This window comes from Sturnus vulgaris, chromosome 1 (genome assembly GCF_052056855.1).
Source record: "Sturnus vulgaris isolate bStuVul1 chromosome 1, bStuVul1.hap1, whole genome shotgun sequence".
Lineage (NCBI taxonomy): Eukaryota > Metazoa > Chordata > Aves > Passeriformes > Sturnidae > Sturnus > Sturnus vulgaris.
The window spans coordinates 141,264,524-141,282,871 of record NC_142243.1 but is presented as its reverse complement, the minus strand read 5'-3'; positions in this window follow the sequence as shown (position 1 = coordinate 141,282,871).

Here is an 18,348-nt window from a genome sequence, read left to right as displayed (position 1 = left end):
AAGAAAAAAGAAAAGCCTTTCCTCTCATGTCTAATTTTTTTATCCATGCTTTAGAATTTACATCCTGGGAAAATGGGCATGCATTGTCATTCTAGTCTATGGTATGTCTATTTTTGTTGGGATAATTTCCAGCATAGCTACAGCAATCAATTTAGCTATGCTTATATAACTTCCCAACACATACAGTCAATCACTGAGTAAATCCAGCTGCCTTCCAGATTAATTACTTTACTTCTAAATAATAAAAGCATTTTTTTGAAATAATTTTGACAGTGGGGAGTCATATTAGGATAGTTTAAAGTGGAATAATTATTCAGCCAGTTGTATGTCTGAAAATGTCTCCATGTAGACAAACCCTTCAGTTGATGCAAGCTCTTTTCGTAGTCAGTCCCATGATGGGAGCACAGTTTCTCTCTTTCCACTAGGGAGATCTCTTTCCCATGTGATAGGTGTCTGTGGAGAGCATCGTAGGAAGAAATACCAGAAAGAAAAACTGCAGTATGATTATGAAACCTTGTGTTTTGATTTTCTGGTACTTGTTTTTTACTCTCACTCACAACAATTTCCTTGACTGATTTTCTTTCCTTTCTTGCCGCCTTATTTTTTTTTTTCAGTTTAATTTCCCCATTCACTTTAATTAGGCTCTCCCCAGGATCACACACTTGCAAGTTCTTATTTATTTATTTTAAAGTGAGTTGACTAACTAGCCAGAAATTTTCCAAACCTCTAAGCTCTCATTAAAGTCTTCTGTCAAAGCCTTTCTCTTTATTTTTAGTGGGACCAAGCTAGGCATAAATTGGAGCAAGAGAAGTAAGGGGAGAACAGTTTACTCTGTATAAATAGAAAAAAATCTAATATTACTAAGAAACAGAAATTATAGAATTAGTTGAAACACTAAAAGTTTCAACTGAAAGTTGAAACACACACATTGCCTCAAATAGCACCACCAGAGGTTTGCATCAGATATTATGAAACTTCTTTCACAGAAATGGTTGTCAAGCATTGGAAAAGAATTCCCAAAGAGTGGTGGAGTCACCATCACTGAAAGTGTTCAAAAATTTTTGTGGATATGGCACTTAAGATATGGTTTAGTGGTTAACAGGGTCGTGGTGCTGGGTTCCTGGTTGGACTTGTTCTTAGAAGTCTTTTCCAAACTTAACAATTCCACGGTTCTATGATTCTGGGCTGTGAGTACAGAACACTACTCAGTGATGTCCAGCATTTCCTCCACCACTCTCCCCAAATCTTTCTCTTCAGGGCTCTCAATCCCTTCACCCCCTGTTACCCAGTGATCACCATGACCCAGGTGCAGGACCTTGTACAACTTGGACTTGTTGAACCCGATGGGCCTGATGGGCTGACTTCTCAGTACAAGTCTGGATGTTATTGATTTGCTCAACTATGTAAAAAAAATTAAGCATATGTTATTTGTATCATCACACCATATAATAAAAGACATGAAAAAAAGAGGTAACTGATCTTATCAACCTCAGAAATCTCTCTACAGCAAAACTTAAATTATCATTATGCTTCTTTGTTTATCATTCTACAATGATTTTTGCCAATTTCTGTGCTAGAGTTCTTATATGAGACAATTTGAATTAATTTTTTGTGGTTTCATAACACAGCAAATCAAAGGCTTCAGTAAAATCAAAATATATTGCATCTGCTGTCTTCTCTGAAACTACTAATCCTGTAATTTTATCAAAAGCAACAGACTGGAATAAAAAGATTTAAACATCTTAATTTGATACTCCTCATTGCTTGCATTCCAGTTATTTCTGTCTGCAGATACATATTTACAGTTACTTAAGAATATTTTGATGCATTATAATTTTGCATGATAGTTCAAGGGTAATTTCTTATCATCACAGGCAATAAAAAGCTAAATACAGAATAGTCACTTCTTACATGTAATAATAATAATAATAATAATAATAACAATAATAATAATAATAATAATAGCAGTAGTAGCAGTAGTAGTTTGGTTCAGCTATTTTTTTTTTCATACGGGATATCTCATGCCACTATATTTATCATTTATTTTAGGAGTATAAAGGTAAGCCTTTATTGATTAATTGATAAGGAAAGTATGGAATTCCTTATTACAGAAAACTGTGTGTCTGGGCAATACTTTTCCTAATGAAAGATAAGATCTATCTGTAGACAATTAAGATATACTAAGTGAAGTGTCCCACCTTTTTTTTTTTTTAATAATAATATAAAATATCCTACATAGGAGGAAATATAAAAGTTTTTTAATAAAATAATGCACATTTTAAAAATAAAACTTATAATGTCAGTTTTTCATGAGACAATCTTAATTTATTGATCATTATTTATGAGCACTTTTTCTACACCTGGAAGTTTCAGCTAAAAAAACCCTAAGTTGTTGAAAAAGTCATCAGATGATTGATTTTTACATTATGTGAAAGAACATAATTCCCAGATTCTTTCCAGACAAATAAAAAGTAAAATTACAAGCAGGAAGTGATATTAGTGATATTTTTAATGAAAATTAAGTTTGTTCCCTGCTCAGAAATCATTCCTTCTCCTCTGGTTCTTGACCATCATACATCACCAGTGCTATGTAACAAACCTTGCTATCATTCCAGCCCATTGACATATTTCCTTCTTTTTTTTTTTTTTCCAACAGCAAAATATGGCAATATCAGCATGACTGTAAAGGTGTTTAATTCATAACAAGAGAATGCCTAGAAGTCAGTAGGAATCAGTTTGGATGTCCAGATTCCTGCCACTGAAATAGATATACAGAGAAGAGGTTAGAAAATGTTTGGTTAAGAAAGATAAAAAGACATTTGAGGGAAATACACTGAAGTATGCAGGAACTCAAAGACAAGAATCATGGGAAACATCAGAAAAAATTCCAGGATGAAAGAGTCTCATGGTAAAAAAGTAAAAGGAAATGTAGCTGCTGTAAGAGCTGCAGAAAGTGCTGTCTCTCAAATCTAATGTCAGGAAATTACAGAGAAATCCAGCAACCTGAGGCGATCAGAATTTTATCAACAGCTCAGAGAAGAGAACACCAGCATGACAAGAATGACCTCTTCTTTCCTTTCATATAATGACATTTTTTGCTAAGATAGTGAAAAATTCTCTCTACTGTAAGTGTATTTCAACAGAGATAACAGAGAGAGTTTCCCTTAGATCTTCTTAAACTCCACCACCTCCATGTGGCAGTAATGAACTTTTGAAACATATGAGGAAATACCAACCACTACAGAATAGACAGTGTGCATCTATGAAAAAATTGCTGACAAAGTGCTGAGCAGCCAACAGCCTGTTCACCTTCAGAGAATAAAATTCTTATTTTATATATAAATAGCAACTCCTGTGTCCAAAAATGAGAAATATGAAAAATGTCTCAGTAGATGAAAGATCAATGCCCAGGGTGCCTGTGTAACAAAATGTAAGTATTATTCCCAACATCACATCCTTTCTCTGATTTACCCCCGAAGAAGTCTGTTAGAGACATCATGAGGGAAATACAACTTTATCTAAGAAAAGCACTGGGATTACCTGTAAACAATTCTGTATGTTGAAGAGGATGGAATTTCCAAGCAGAAGTTTTCTGAGACATTATAAGTCAAATGAAAAAAAAAAGGAAATTGGAGAGTTAAAGATCCTTGGAAATATTTTCATATACATGTGTGCTTATTCTAAAGTAAAAATGGGTTATGTTTGTATGATTAACCTTGTGTAATATGTTCATAAGTATGTCAGAAACTATTAGCAGATGAAATAGAGTTCCTGCAAACATGCAAAAGGTGAAAATACTTGGATAAGAAACCTTTTGAATGAGGAACAGAGAACAAAAAAATCCTGAAGAGAAAGATCAGAAGTCAAGATTTGTGATAAAGTTCAGGGCCCAGACATGGATGGAATGTTAAGCAAACAGATATTAGAAATGGTATAGATAACTGTTATCCATGTTAATTTCCATTAAAACAATGTTAACAATGATAATTTGCATGCATTTATAAAATGGAAGATTGCTATCTTCTAAATATACTCTGCAACAAAAGCTTTGATTTTTTAAGATCTTCATACTGTTAAAGCTTAGTAAGCATTTTCATGTGTTGTAGATTTTCTGAGTGCATGCAGATTTTCTAGTCAATACAAAAAGTATGACAGAGCTTTAGTGGCCCTTTGAGAGAGTTATCTCACGCTCCATCCAAACAACAGTCATACTCTTCAAAAAAAAAGTCATTAAGTGATAAGTGTAGCAAAATGAAATATTTTTGTAAAATATTTTATCAATATGGTCTGATTTTTAGGAAATTAGGGGGATAAATATCTGCAAGTATATTATGACCTATGAAGATTTACTATCTTGGCAATAATTTTAAAGTCTTTAAAATACTGTCTTAAATTCTTCAGTAGCAATAATTTGTCATTGCTTTAGAAAACTGGCTGCAGGGTATTAACTGGCTGCAGGTTATTATTTTAACTGTTCTGCCTCTGTCTCATGCCCTCTAGCTCCTCCTGGATGGAGGCCCATGAGATTATGCAGAAAGTGCATTTCTAACTACAGAAATTACATACAGGTTCACTAAGTGGCTTGAAGCTAAATTTTAGCATTTCAAAAAAGAGACCAACATCAAATTATACTTCATATGTAAGGCAGAACTGATGGAATTTGACTTCTGAATTAAGAATCAACTGGCAAAAGAAGGAAGAAACTAATTTCCACACAAATTATTTATTTTTTCATTTCCAGAATAAGCAATTTTGTTGTTTTTTCTCCCCTCTGTAGTGTAGTATTTGAAAGTGCTATGCACAGTTAAAGTTCTCCTCTGGAAGAGTGACAAAGTAAGCAAACTGTGGTTGTTCAAGGAGCCAATCAAGCACCTTGATAAGTGCTTATGGCACGTTTTTGGCCTGAATAACGAATAAAACTATACCCAGTGTTTTGTCTGACATGATGTGCATAACAAAATGAAAACAAAAATAGATAAGGATATTACTCCACTAGTCAGACAAAATTATCGAGACTAACTCGTCAGTACACACGGTGCTTTTAGAAATAGTATAAAAAATCTGCTGGCAAACAATACAACTTTGAGTAACTCTACATGGGTGGAAGAAGGGAACATAATATTATAGTTTAAGGTGTTAAATGCTTTATTGAATTCAACTATAGTTAACAAAACTCAAAAAATTGTTTATTTAAAATTCCCAAGCCATAGCAGAGGACAGAGGCTTGGCAAGTACAGTAAGAGACAAAAAAAAAAACAAACTTGTAATTATTAGGCTAATGATAATACATGAGCTATGACAACATTTTGAAACAGATCTGTGCTGGAGAACAAAAATTCCTACAGTTAGTGGTATGAAGATGATACTGCTGTCTTTTGGCATACAGATGATGAGTTAAATTTAGATTAAGGAAAAAACTGTGTAGTCTTGCACTTTTGAATAATGAAATAACTAATGCATTTTATGTGTCTCCATGGTGCCTAATATTGTGCCAAGAATATATTAATTATCATTAATTAGTGTCGCAATATCATTAGCATCAAGACTCAGATAGTGAGAGCCTTTTCATGGCAATTTTATGTACTGCATCTATCAATGCATGTAAGCATGAATGAATATGTAGTATGTGCCATGATTAAAAATAAATAGAGCGACTATAAAAAATGCTTTCCTTTCAATTAGCTCTGTGAAGGTCAGTAACTTTCCTTTCTTACCTCTACAGAATAATGTTACTTTTCCAATTATATATAGAGCTTATCATATCTCTCATTACTTGCAGGAATAATATTTAGAGAGAAAAGCTGCTGCTAGTTTCATCCAGACCTCAGGGAGGTTAAATGAATCACTATGCATGTTTATCTAACTGTATATGAAATAACTTATCCCTTACATTAGAGGGATCTAATGCTTAGACTTGATTTTATAGCTTTTGAGAGGATAAAGTTAAATAAATTTAATCCTACTATAAGTGTATTTTTATTTTCAATAATATGAGTTTCTAATAATCAACATATTCTTCACTAGGCATTTCTGTTTAATGAACTAAAACACATTACCCAGTATTAGATTAATTATATAGAAATTTTAACTAATAAGACCTGAATATCATGCAATATTCTTCACAAGTTTCACAAAGTCATAAAAAAATCACATTTGTATTTTGTAATACACAGGTAGTGTGGATAATGCAGATTATAGTTTTTAAATAGTAGACACAAAAGCAAGAATCAGTAACAGACAACTTGATGTCTTTAATTGCTGGAAGTACTAGTAATGATTTCAGAGAAGGTAGTATTTCATAATGCTTTCAAAGAGGACATATTTAGAATCACCTGAAATTATCATACAAAGTCAATAAAAATTAACAATACAGACTGAGAGAACCTAGCAGAGCAGCACAATGTCAGCAAAGTGCCTAAACTGTCCAGCATCTCTTAATAGCAATTAACACGGTTTGAGTTTTTTTTATATATAAGTGTAAGGTCAAATAAGCATTCTGCTTCTTTAATTACTTTCACTTGCTTTTTGTCTTGACTCTAATATCTACTGGTTTTTGTCAACTTACTTCAGAAAGTGTTTGTACAAAGGACATGTAGAAAAAGAGACAGTGCCCAAAGTTATTTTCCTGTATCGTCTTAAGTTGCAGAATTTACTGTTAAATGTGTTTCTTTCCTCAAAGGGTTAACACTTCTCACCAAATGTATCAGCTGAAGACTTAGGGCAACTGTTCTAGACTATACACATCTGTAACCTCTCCCTTTACCATAAGATTGCCTGGGAATAAAAGAATAAATCAGACATTCAGCATTTACAATGAGATCATCATATTTTCCTATAGGCTTATAAATACACCTAAATGCAACTTTAGGTGACTGACTGAATCAAATGTGTTATGGCAACAAAATGCTATCTATCTATCATCTATCTATCTATCTATCTATCTATCTATCTATCTATCTATCTATCTTCCTAGGTTACTTCTACTTTATTTCCCTCCTGTACAATTAAGAAACAAGTATATTTATTGATAATAAAATATAGTAAGAAATTGAGAAAGCCTAGGAAAACACATTAAATTTTAGCAATGAAATTCGTATCTCTGAAATGCGCTTACAGTGTCAAATTTTTTATTACTGAGATATTTTTAAGTCAACAAAGATAGACCAGCAGAAAATTTGGCACACTGTGTGACCCCAAGTTCAACAGTCAAACTGCTTTTGGGTGGACTGCAGGCTCTCTGTTATATTAAACTTTCCAGGGGATGTTTTCTGGCTCTGTAATCACCTACCATTGGCCAGGTATAATTGATACATTACATTTCAGACTCTAAAACAGACTTTTACCTGCATGGACAATTTCCTAGGTGATGTTGATTCCCCAGCCATGCCTGAGTTGTGGTCCACATTTGTGTCAATGTGTCAATTAATTTTTTTTTCTAAGAATTTAATAATATAGACAATGAGTTTCGGGAATATTCTGAGGTCCTAATACTACAGAGCTGTTTTATAGTCACTGGTAGATCTTAAGCTTTTTTCCTCCAAGCCTTTGCTGTGGCTAGCTATATGTATCATAATTTTGGTTTAAATTTATTTTGTAATGAAAAATATAAAAAAAACCCTAATATAATTTGCTACTTCTTTTGAGAATATTGTTTCTATATTCTGTCATTGTTTAAGACCTATGCAACAGGAATTCCATCAATTAATGACTGTGGCTTTAGTTTTGAGATTTTTTCCTGTCGTGTTTATTTCTTTACATTGCAATAGTAATAGATATTTGAATAACAACAAAAATAAGATTAAGATTTAAAAGGAAAATTAGGATTTTAACCCCAACTGGCAACAAAACCCCACGCAGCCACTTGTTTACATATCCTCTAAATGGGATGGGTAAAGAATTGAAAGGGTAAAAGTGAAAGAAACTCATGGGTTGAGATAAAAACAATTTAATCAGCAAATCAAAAGCCACACATACAAGCAAAGCAAAACAAGGAATTAATTCCCTATTCCCATGGGTAGGCAGGTGTTCAGCCATCCCAAGGAAAGCAGGGCTCCATCATATATGGCAGTGACTTTGGGAATACAAAGGACATCACACTGAACATCTCCACCCTCCTCTCCCATATTTATGTGCTGAGCATGATATCTTTGGTCTGGGATATCCCTTGGATAAGTTGGGATCACCTGTCCTGTCTGTGTCCTCTCCCAATGCCTTGTGCATCTATATGTAAGCCCTGCTCAGCAATAATGAATATATCTCAGTATTATCAACACTGTGTTTAGCACAAATCCAAAACACAGCCCCACAGTAGCTACTGTGAGGAAAATTCATGCCAGCCCATCCCAAACCAGCGCAGACCTTAATCTTGTAAACTCGCCTTAGAACTGTGATAGTCAGTAATGAGACAGTTTCAGCTACTTTTTTGTGCAGTATTTTAATTTTTTTCTCACCTTCTTCTCCCATCACATCAAGTAAATTAGGACTGCAGGTTCATACAGTCTGCAGCATAATTCAGTTTTCATTTGTGTGACTTTCTAAGTGACAGCCCTTTAAAAAAATGATCTTGACAGCTAAGGAGCGAACAAAATAACTGATGCATAATATTGTGTGTTATTGATGGACAGATTCTCTTGACAGGTTGCAAGTATTTGGGAATAGCCATTAGAAAAAAAATAAGTAAGAAGTAGTCAGTCTCTATTTTAAAGAACATTAAGCATTCCTTACAATAATGTTATAGGTTGTATATCTAAGCTCAAAGCTGACACTAAAAATAATGAGATTCTGGGTTCAGGCTCTCCAACTGCAAGAGATTTTACAGACAAATAATTCTCAAAAAGATCTTCTCAGCAGCTGTGTAAGTAGTTGTTGTACATTATTCATCAGGACACTTAATGCTCTTTTAGAACTTTGATTCAAAAAATGTTTAAACTTCTCTCATTTTATTCTCAGCAGTCAGAAAAGAAATTGTTACAGAGAGCCCTGAATTCTTATATAAGTTAATGGAAATCTCCTGCTGATTTCAGTGTCCTTTGGATCAATCCATAAATGTTCTCCAGTCCCCTTACAATTCTTTTCAATGGCTCGAGGTAAGAAAAGCTACTACTGAGTTTGTCACCAAGAAATTGAAACAAACAAATCGAGTACAAACTGCTTAAAATACTGTTTTGATGCTAATCTGTGTGTCCAGATGGCAAACAATGGGAACTTTGTGCATCTCCAGCTTAAAAAAATAAAAAGTGTACAAAGTGCAGAATTTCACAAAGGTCACTTCAGCCTGATATGGCAGGTTACATATCCCTGAACAATAACTCAAACTGAATCCTATTAGTTTTAATGGCAGCACCACTGACATGTCCTATAGAACACATCTGACAGGAACAGCTCCAGAGTGGCTGGCCCACTGATCCAGTGACTTGGACATAATTTTAAACTTCTGCATTCTCTGATTTTTGAAACTTTTGAAAAATGGAAAAATGTAACTTCATCTTTTTAAAGTATTTACATTCTTGTAGTTATCAAAAATTCAACCTGGATTATGTATGCCATTCTGCAAAGTCAAGTCCAAACAAGAGAAAGATATCTAATCTTGGTGTTTTTCTCCCCCTTACTAAAATATCTAAATAGCAGACAACAAAAATTTATTTTCATTAACTATCTGATAAAATCCTCAAACTCTTGAAGTAATTTTTTGCTTTATTTTTTTCAAGATTATGAAGGATTGCTATGATTCAGTGTGATCCTTTTACCATTTCTGACCTCTGTTAGCAGGTGAACCTTTCAATGGACCTGAGGTTTGAGGCAGCTTAAATCTTCTTCTGTTCTTACTGTTGAAAGAATTTTACCCATTCACACAAAATATACTTTTCTATCTCAGCAGGAAAAGCCCTGGGCAACAGATGGGAAGCTGAGAAAAGATAAAATAAGCCATTAAAAACAGTACTTTAGTTTAAATATGCCAAATTCAGCTATTAACCAATGACGAAAATGAGCAATAACAGAGTGCAGAATTTTTCCCCTTATTGTTTCATATGTGGGTGGTCTGTTCACCTTCACACAGTTGCTTTGTAAATAAGCTGGATTTTGGGCTGGGCTGCAGCTGCTGAAACAAATATTTGATTTTGGAGAAAAAAAAGTTGGTACTTCCAACAGCAGATTTCAAACCACTTTCTCTGCCATGTGTTCACAACCTCAGTCCCCCTAAATAAGAAGCAGTGAAGCAAAGATAAAACCGAACAAACTTTATTGATACAGGCTATCATTCTGAGAAGCTGTTTTTAAAAAAAAGTGAAATATCACAGTGCATCTTGTATAGACTGCACAGTTTTAACACTCTTGGATCTTCAGATAAAACAGGAAACACATTTGTTTAGTCATAATTAGATCTAAATTATGTAAATAATTTCAAATAATCATGTGTGCTAACTCTACCTCAAGTATATTTTAAAGCATTATTCACTGCAAATCTTACATTTTCTTCCCCCTCCTCTTTTTGTGATAAGTGGATATTATTCATTTATAAGCATTGTAATTTTATGTGAGGATATTTTGCTTTCTAATATATGATACAATTTAGTCACTGAGGAAAATATATTTGCCTCTAAAGAGCTGATTTCCCTCAGTTTATATTTTTTTGGGTTTTGATGGTAAAAACAAAACAACAGATGGATCTAAAAGCCCTCATAATAAACATTAATATTCCGATACCTGGCTGTATCTTTTACAAACTCCATGCAGTGGCTCTGCTTACCCTGTGTTAAGAGGGGCTCTATCTATAGTAGCAGCCATTCAAAACTGTGAGGGGAAAATGGTTAATTACCTAATTAGATCCATATTTCATTTAATAGTAATTTTACTTTGAGAATCTTCTTACCTATACATATATATATATACAAGTCAAAGCACACACAGATGAGCAAGCTGGTTTTCCTCCCAGCCCTAAGATGAATCTGAAGATGATTTTAAGCCATGTAGTCCTGCTGTCAAAGTGAAATCAGTAGTTATCTACTCACACCAGCATATATATCTAGAAGATAGACATTCAAAAGATACTGAGAGCTTCAGAAAGTTCATTTCTGTGCTTTGACACGTAAGGAAGAAAGGAAAAAAAAATCCATGACTCCCCATCCACACTTCCCAAGAGCAGAGATCCAGGAACTCTATATGAAATGTTTCTGCTCCAGGGAAAACAATCTGGCTTCATCATGCCTAGTTGGAAAATGTTGTAACAACTTCCTTTTCTTTGAGACAATTTTCATAATCCAGTTATCAGTTATTCGACAAAAGAAACAGACATTATGCTACCATTTAAAATACTGCATGTTTACTAATCAGACTGAATTCTTTTAAATGAGCCTTGCCTACATTTACATTTCCCTGTAGTGTCACAGTACAGTAACACTGGGATCCCTGCAATTACAGAAAACCATTTGATTTCAGCTTCTCTTCCTTAAACAGAATAAAAATATGTAATTTACTATAAGTTTTGTTATGATTAAATGCGTTTCAGAAGCTGGATCTCTCCACATGATCCTGCAAGATTAAATCATTTCCCTCTGAGTACCCAAATTTTCACATAATTACATTACTGAGGTATAACTCTTATCCTCATATATCCTGGAAATCCCATTAGCTGATGTAGTTGACAAGTCAGTAGTATCTCAAAGTAGTTCAATGGATCTATGAATGTCAGTGTTTCTTAAGATAAGTACTGTCTGGATTTCTGTGTTAGTCGAGAACCACAAGCTATAATGTCATTTGGAATAAAGCATATCCATGTATCTTTACTAAGCTTAATGAAAACAAAGATAAGTATTTAACCCCATAGATCACTGTAGATCAGCATAAGATTTGTTATAACTGAATGAACTTCTGTTGTTAAGTTGGATGTTTTACATGGGTGGCAAAAGCAGAAGCACGTTCAGATTTAGTTATGCTGTGATTTAAAAAAGCCTTTGCTTACACTAAATATGCAACAATTTGTAACAATATAATTCACAAAATGTCCTGAAGATTCCTTGACAACAAACACACATTCCAGAGATTTAAAATCTATCTTTCCTTATTTTCTAATGTCCTACTTCTTATGGTCATACCTGACTGTGCTAAGCAGTACACATACGAACAGTAAAATAATTTTTCCCACTCCAGAGAATTTCAGATTTAAGTTCATACACTAGACCGGTTTAAAAAAGTGCAGGAAACAATCTGCATTTTGAAATAAATGTTGTTATTAGAATCAAATCACCTGCTTGGCCAGATGAGACAAAGCTGTGCTCAAAGTTCCTACAATATTCAAAATTGTATGAAATTGAATTAATATGATAGAAAATGTATACCTTATTTATTTTATTAAAAACAAAGAGAATTCATTACAGACATACAATGTTCTGTTAACCCATCTCTTTCAAGAGCATTGGTGATACAAATCCTTATGCTGTTGTGAAGAGATAGAGAATATTTGTGAGCTCAGTGAGGTAACCATTTTTGATACTTTCTGTGCAATATAAGGAGTTATGTTACTCTCATTCATCACTCTCACACAAATAAGCAGTCACAATAAAAAAAAGAAGTATGTGAACAGCCTGCCTTCAGACTGTATTTGCTATGATTCTTGGTAATGTATAAAGTTAGAAGTTCTAACAGAACCTACACTAAAGCCTATGCACTTAACAGTTGTTTGCATGAGCAGTTATTAAGTGTTCGTTAGTGACTTGCCTCATACCACCAAGTTGAAACTGATTCTCTACAGTGAAAATTCACATAAAAATATGCACTTTTTCTTATTACCGTTAGTTTTAATTACATGCTTCTTGCAAGGTCAAATCCTTCTTGTCTAGAAATCAAAAACAGCTGCAAACTATGTCAAAGCCATTTCTACTGCACTGCACAAGCATGCAACAATTTACAGGATTCAGAGGCCTTCTAGTGATGAGTAACTTTCAAATTATCAGTTAAGCCAGGCTTTTTTTTCACTTACAAACCCTGTGAGATAAATCCTGATTTAAACTGTGGAGTCAGATGCCCAGTATACTAGAACACATTTGGGATCGAGTCACCTCTTCATTTAAGTGAGGAAATAACAAATGGATGTAAATATAAGGGAGATATGAAAAATGCTGAGCCAGAGACAGGCTTTAGAAAACAGAGACCCAATCAAGGTCAGACCAGGTATCTCACCTCAGACCATGGAATAAGAGGTTTTAATGAACTATCACATCATTGAGGTCCTCTGCTTTAAAGATAAATATCTTGGCTACAGCTCTACCTCATCATTCATGTTTGAAAAATGTCTTCTTAGTATGATATTTATCAATCTAATCTTCTCTATTTCCTTCATAAAGGTTTTCTTGTTGTTGTTTTTTTTGTTTGTTTGTTTGTTTGTTTTTGTTTTTATTTTTGTGTGTTTTTTTCCCGGTGGTGGTTTTGGGTGCTTTTTTTGTTTGATTTTGTTTGGTTTTTTGTAACAGTGAAAATAATTAAGGATATTCGTCCTTTTTTTTTAGTGTTTTTGACCAAATATGTATCTATTGTTTCAGTCATTTTAACTCAAAAAATGGCTAATGAACATTTTCATTATTCACTTCACATGCAAAATTCCGCCCTGTGTGGTTATTTTACTATCTTTCCTTCTATAATAAGAATGTATATAGCTTGGGCCAAATTGCCCTCAGGTCTGAAAAATCAAAGCAAATTATGCCATCGTTTTATTCATACCACAGTATTGTGGAATTCTATATATTCTTAAAAATGATACCTCATCCTTCAAAAGAAAAAGATCAAATTAGGATTTCACTGAGGTGCTAGATTTTATGCCCATTGTTCTGCACAAAATTCTGTATAGAGAAGGTCTTGCTTAAAGAAAGAAACTACTTTCTCCCCTCCATTCGATTTGTTGTGTAAATATTGTTGAGTTGATATAGAGGATCTTCTCAGAGTTTTGGCACAGTAGCTGTGTAGCAATTCAGAGTAATCTTTTCTGGATTTCAGTAAGTGTTCATGTAAGTAACAATGAATATAATTAACATTCCTTGCAATATTGAGATATTGCCAGAACTTCTCTTTTCTGGATTAGTCAACTAATTATTGTTCTAATAGAAAAGAAAATTAAACAACAAAAAAAAAAATTACTCAAGAGTGATTTCAGGTGTCTTGTTTAAAATATTAGAAGTCGACAGTTCCAGAAAATTATTATTTTTGTTTTTATTTTAAAAATTTGAAAAGACAGCTAGTAAAGTATTTAGTCTGCATTTGGACAGCAAAGAAGTAAACTTTTTTATTTTCTGCAAGTTGAAGTGTTTGCTAAAATACTTAACAGATGTCTATTCACACCAGCATCCATTATCTGATTGCTGTGGAAGATTATATATGTTTTTCTTTTTGATTCAAAAGCCAGAGGGTGGTTGAATTATTGCAGGAAGTTTTCAGTATAACATTTCAGAAACTCCATAGCAACGGTATTCAAGTCATGGCACCTGCACAACACGAAACTCTTGAGAGCTTTACTTTGGGTTCAAGGAAGGCATCATATAAAGTCATGATGACATGCAGAGACTGTCAAAGGAAAATGTGTCCATTATTTAAAAAAAAAAAAGTGAATATAGAAGTATCTTGCCTACCCACGTGGAAATGGTAAAACGATTCTTCTTCTGGAAATAACAATGAGCAGTGGCAATTCCTTTCATTATTTTCCCTGAACTGCAAGCACTGAAAAATCTTATTCAGTAATATGTTATTAGAAAAGAGGTGACATTTACTCTTGTACCCAACAGAATTTCCAAGAGATTCTCTTTTACTTTGTGAAAACTTATGTTTGTTACTGTTTTCCTCTAAGGAATAACAAAAATAATACTGCTGACATGTTTCTGCAAAACTTTGACATTGTAGTTACATTAACAATAATTTTCCTGACTAGCACTGGCGGCAACCACCAATTATTAGAAGTGTAGTAAGCATTGCTATTTACAATGTTTTACAGCAGCATATGTATTTAAGAGCAATGTGGAGATAATTTTGCACAAATTACTTCAGCCTTCTACTTCTTTCTCATTTTAAAAAGGGGGCTAAAATTTCCTTTGCTCATTAAGATTATTTTCTCTGTTTTTAAATTTTGCTTTATCTGGAATTAGAAATTTTCCCACATACTCATTAAATCAAAAAGCAAGCAGTTATTTTAAAATGCACTGAAAAAGTCAGCTGAATGAATGACATTCTTTTATAACTGTTCAAATTTCTCACGTGCAGTGGCATCATACTTTCATTAGTTCTCCAGTTTTTGGCTTTTAAATTATGTAAAATATAAAAATTATGCAGGAATAATAACAAAAGTGGCACAGTTCAGGTCACCATTTTTCTTAACAAAGAAGTCAGCAAAGTTAAATTGCTATTACGAGACTTGAAAAAGAACATAACAATTTTTAAGCATACCATTCTTATCCAGGGTCCCAGCCACGTGCAAATGCAGTGGCAGCATTCTGAACTGTAATATTTACATAAAGCAATATATTCTATATGACCTGTGATGAGGGGGGATAGGGCACATAAAATACATATGGCACACCTAAAATATAGGCAAAGTGTAAATGCAAGCCAGATAAAAACAAAACCTCACCTTCTCCACTCAGTGATTTGAATAGGCTGGGTGAGCAGGGAAACACAGCAACTCTGGTCTCTGCATTTCTCATTTACTCCCTTGGTCAGTGGCCATGCAAGTGACAGCCCCAGAGGAGCCACTGTCCATGTGACATAGCCCCCAGTACAGCACCTACCTTTAAGCAAACTCCATGTAGCTCATGAGGTATGTCTTGGGTATGTCAGTGTTAAGGCACATGAAAATATTAGAAAAAAAAAATCAGAGAAATTACAGGTATTTATTTATTCAATGCCTATTTTTGGTCATGCCCTAGCAGTTGAAGACATTTCTTGAAAAAACACGAATTTTATTTTGGGGCCAGTGAGTATTACTATTACTAATATTAATACAAATAATTTTAATATTAATATAAAGAACTTTTCTTCTTGAGTTCTCTGTGATGCTGTGGCACCTTTTTTTCTCTTAAAAATTGAATGATTAATTTCTTTAGTAAATGCAGGTTTCAGATAAGCTTCATTGACAATGTACTAATATAAACTGTGAGAACTCAAAACCATTACATAAAAAATGAATTAACATGCTATTATTAAGATGATTTCTAGGATTTCCTCACTTCTTGATCTTCTTACTACTCAGTTATTGTCAGTGGCAATGCAGATATTGGAAACATAAAGTAAGTTCATTAACTAGTTAGTCACCGCACTTTTAATATAACCTGGGTTGAAAACATCTACCATTTCAGACTTGGATCTTAATAGCTTCTTTCTACTAATGTATAAAAGAATCAGACCTATTCTACACGAAGGAATAAGTGATATTTTATTACCACTCATTTGGAGCTGTACAATACTCCACTCTGCATAAGAAGTACTTTCAAAACCTGCTTTTCAGAGAATTTTAATCTTTACAAACTGATGTGATGTCAAATTCTGTCGATCCCGAAATTTTCTTTCCTTGGTCTGACAAATCTTACCTGCTTATTCAGAGCACAACTGAATTATAATCTGGAGATCTGAGAAAAGGAACTGCAGAAATGGTGTTTTCAAATAAACGGTGATGCTAGGAACTTTGAGGTTTAATTTAATTGCTCAGAATTAGAACTTTTATTAAACACTGTTACAGACAAACTCCTATACTACCAAGTAGTGAATCTTTTAGAAGATGAGAAAGTTTGGCATTACAGCACAGTTTAACACTCAGAAATGGAAATATTTTCTTAGTAAAAGGCCCAATAACTCTATTTCTTGTTTAGCTTGTTCCAGACACAGATGTGAGTGTTCTGCTGAGTTCCAGTAATTTCTCTTTTCTATCACCTCTCCTTCAGTACAGTTTAGGTACTTTTCAGTTCTGATATTATAAAGTGCTGAAAGGCCCCTCAAAATCAATCTGTTGTAAGCATTGAGCCATATATCTTTGCATCAAGGTTCATATATGAAAGAATATCAACCAGGTAGCAGAACTATATAGGCTGTAATAGAATACCTGAAGGTAACAAACAAGTCCTAGTTTGTTTCGAAGTTCAGACTGGGGCTAAATAATGGAAACATTTATTCTTTCACTGATTATAGCACGAGATCCACTCACTGGATTCCCAAACAGAAGCCAACATGAAGAAGACTGGCGAGGTAAACAATAACACTGTCACATAAAAAAGTCTTATCTGGAGATTTATCTTGTAGGTACTTCATAAATAATGCATAATACATGGATCAGAATTATTCTCACATTCTTATACATTTTCCAAAGGAAGATATTGTCAAGTATTTCCACCATAGATATAAAACTTTTTAATATTTTAAAATCCAAAATGTAGTTTCCTCAATCATTAATTAACATCTTTTAGGCCCTTGATGTCTTAACTCTGTAGTTATCTGCAGTTCTTAATTGTGTTTTTAGAAATTGCTTTCTTTCACATCCAAAACTGCTTCAGACTCGACCAGGCTGAGCCTAATTAATACCAAGTCTTCTTTTTAGATATCTGAAATGTGCAGTTGCTACACCTCACACGTCGAATACATCAATGTCAGATAAAATAGTAATATTTCTCTCTGAGAAGGATGGAAACAGGAGGGTCCGGGATGCTGGGGGCAAGGGAATGGTTTTCAGTGAGACTGTGCCAGCTGGTGAGGAAATGTGCAGGGGAAGGGGATCAGGGAGAAACAAAGCAGGTATAAAAAGGGCCAGTGGCATGAAAAATGTGGATTGTCCTTATGCCTGCCTGACCAAACCCTGCACCTGATCAGTGCAACCTGTTCTGTCTTCTCAGTAACTATTTTCTCAGCTCTCTCTCTACAAAATCTCACTCTCCATCCATGCCTGTGTTCTTTAGCAAAAGAACAAGCAAATACCATGCTGGACCAGTCAGGGAATAGGAGACTCGTGGGATGAGCAAGAAGGTCTGAGATACTGGCAGAACAATTGTAAAATTGTGTGTGTGCCCAGACCAGCGAGCTTCTCTCTCTGCCAGCCCAGGAGGAGGGGGCTTGGCTGCCTGTGTTTGTGCTAAAAGTGAGTCCCAGGTGTAGGTGCAGGCAGTGTAGAAAGCGCTGCTGTGGCAGTCTGTGCGACCTTCCATGCCAGTGTCCCCTGGCATGAGTCTCTGGGCCACCAGCTCAGCTTTGCTAATGGCCAGCCCTGCAGAGGGGAGAGTGACAACTGAATCCTCAGACATCTGGGCAGGAGGGCCCTGAGCTGAGGTTGCCAGAGCAGACAACAACCCCAAATACACATAGTAGAAATTATTACGTCTTTTTAGATTT